General features: G+C 48.5%; 1 protein-coding gene and 1 long non-coding RNA gene across 6 annotated transcripts in view; one reads left to right on the forward strand and one right to left on the reverse strand.

Annotated features, from left to right (window-relative positions):
- LOC102501259 (uncharacterized) overlaps positions 1-1,991 on the reverse strand; it is a 45,546-nt gene extending 43,555 nt beyond the window's left edge. For both annotated transcript variants that reach the window (XR_337276.3, XR_003547749.1), the window contains exon 1: positions 1,897-1,991. This is a non-coding gene — a long non-coding RNA (uncharacterized LOC102501259). The remainder of the gene's footprint in view (positions 1-1,896) is intronic.
- SLC39A10 (solute carrier family 39 member 10) overlaps positions 1-2,623 on the forward strand; it is a 165,641-nt gene that overhangs the window by 91,085 nt on the left and 71,933 nt on the right. Inside the window, exon 1 of one of the 4 annotated variants that reach the window (XM_006167762.3) lies at positions 2,288-2,368. The exons of 2 other annotated variants lie outside the window; for them this stretch is intronic. The gene's annotated coding sequence lies outside the window, so the exon portion shown is untranslated. Of the gene's footprint in view, positions 1-2,287; positions 2,369-2,623 lie in introns of those variants that run through there. One more of the 4 variants, XM_006167761.3, reaches the window with a different exon arrangement.

Consider the following 2,623-nt stretch of genomic DNA (forward strand, 5'->3'; position numbering starts at 1 on the left):
GCGTATGGCAGCTGAGCCTTAGCCTTGTAAGTATGTAACTAAAAATTAGTATAGGCATCCTAAGATATAAGCAATATAAATGCTATGTATCCTTTACATAGTCAAAAGAAAGGGTATTACATATGTTTAGGGGTGCTGATAATAAAGTGTTAACAAATAATTATGAGCTTTCAAATGTCAGGGTAATTTGGATGCTTTCTTTGCCTGGGACCAAAGAAGGTAGTATGATTTTATAAACTCTAAGAACTTTAGTTCTGGAATGGCCTTAAAACTGTCTCATTAACTTATCCCGGAATCTGAGGAACATGGCCATTATCTCCCTTAGTAAGTGGCAATGGTGAGACTAGAACTGGGACTCAAACTTGACCTTTCCCCCACTTCTCCCTTTGCTGTGGAGACAGGCCCATCCATGGATTGGCTTCCTCAAACAAGAAAGAGGATACGAGAAACTTAGTGTCCTAGCAGTCAATAGACATTAAGCACCTAAAAGATGTTCTTAACAGAGATACAAAGCAAAAATAAAACCTGTTATGAAGGTGTAACATGTAGCGACTATGTAGCCATACTGAGTAGGTTTGGATCCCAGGTCTGCTCTACCTGCTCTGTGATCTTGGGCAAGTTGCTTAACTTCTGTGCCTCAGTTTCCTGGATAATTCCTATTAAGCTTTCTATTACTATTGATCATGCTTTTATGCACTCCACTAGACCTAATAAGGCACTGAGAACTCAGTCTTAATTTTTTTTTCTTTTTAACTTGCTATAGGGTACTTGTGCTAGTGTGTTGTGTGTGTGTGTGTGTGGGGGGTGTCAATCACTCTGCAGTCCCTTTTCCATTCTTTTTTTCCGATTTCGAACATGGCTAGTGTGTTTTTAAGTTGCTGGGTTTGGGACTAGAACCTCACAGTTGGCCATGTGGGATCCAGGGGCCCCCAACTACCATGCCACGGACTTGTCCACTTTATTAAATAGATTCTGGTTGGATAAAGAAACACAAGCACCCTGGGCAGAATCCAAATAAACCTCATCATATGGACTAAGAAGTTACCAGAGTAATGAAGCAAAGGGATGGTGTCCAGAGCCACCTTTTAAGAAAACATGGGTTGCTTAAGAGGGGAGGAGACCATTCATTCAGATGGGAGGTGTTCTGGGAACAGAAGAAAAGGAGGAAGAATGAACACGTTGTAGGCCTAGGAGCCCACGGAATTGCTTATTTGTATTGGAAGGTTTTTTTTTTTTTCCTTTTTTTTTTTTTTTTTTTTTTTTTTTTTGTTTTTTTTTGCCCGCCAGACAGAGAGAGAGATTGAGACAGGGAGACAGAAAGTGAGAAATCACCCCCCAAGGGGGATGGCCACGCCAGAATCCCTTCTCCTCCATTCTCCTCTCGGGATCTTGGGCACACACGCACACGCGCCTGGCGTGAGTTTTAAGCCACCGGGTCCGGGACGCGAACTGCGGTTGACTACGTGGGAGTCCAGCGACACAGCCATTACGCTAACTGCTGGTCCCTGGGAGTTTCTGCCGTTGGATGCTATGAAATAACCAATGGATTAAGGAATAAAAAGTCGTGGAAGATCTTGGGAAGTTGCCAAAAGCCTCGAGAATTATTCTAAATGCGTGACATGCTCTCAGGACTCAACTTTCTCTTTTAGGTTTGGAGGGCCCGCAGTAAGTGTGCTTTAAAATAAATGGGGGAGTGGGAAAGGAAAGGAGCTATGCAAAATACCTAGCATTCATCGATAAACAAAGTTCATTGTTGCCTGAGATCGAAAAGATTACCTTAACAAAAGGAGGATTAATTCAAAATAGATGTTTAACCTGTGCACAGTTAAACATCCTAATTCATCATTCCGGATCTATTTGGCTAAAGCCTGTGCGACGAGAGCTGCCATTACTCACCCGCCAACCCAAGGCCTCAGCAACCGACGTGCAAAGCCGAGAGGAAAGGCGAGTGGTAAAGGGCGCTCCACGCATGCGTTAGAAGCTGCCCCAACTCCCCCGCGGTGTCTTTTCTTGGAACAAAACTAGCGCGGAGCCACAGAGCTCCGCAGTTTGCGTAGATCAGATTTCCTACTGCTCCGACTATCCTGTGTGGAATCCGCGAGTGGTGCAGTTCCCCTACGCAAGCGGCGTTATCCGAAGTGAATGGCTGGGTGGTACGTGTACGCCCGTAGCGTAGCACCCATAGGCGGACGGGGTGCGGCTGCGCAGGGACCTGAGTGGGCCTAGTACGCCGCTAGCGTAGCAGGGTGTCTGACGCGCGGGCTTCCGCGACGCAGTTAGCGCAGCCGGCTTTGGAGAATACACGATTTGGTGCAGCCGGGGTTTGGTACCGAGCGGAGAGGAGATGCACACGGCACTCGAGTGTGAGGTAACTATAAAACCCCGATTTGTTTACATTCCCTCCCCCAGAACCGGCCCCATGCGCGGCGGAGGCTGCGAGTCCCGGGACGTCCGGGGGTTAGAAAGGGAGGACAGAACCGGGGAGTCGGGGCCGGGTCTCGGGGGGACCCGGGCGCTGGGGTTCCCGCAGCTGCTGCAGTCTGAGGCGGCGGCGAGCGGGAGCTGGGCGCGCGGTGGGCAGTGCGAGAGGCTCGGCGGATCCTCGTGTGCGCTCGGGGCGGCT

The sequence above is a fragment of the Tupaia chinensis genome, unplaced genomic scaffold, assembly GCF_000334495.1.
Source record: "Tupaia chinensis unplaced genomic scaffold, TupChi_1.0 Scaffold145082_1, whole genome shotgun sequence".
NCBI classification, from domain to species: Eukaryota; Metazoa; Chordata; class Mammalia; order Scandentia; family Tupaiidae; genus Tupaia; species Tupaia belangeri.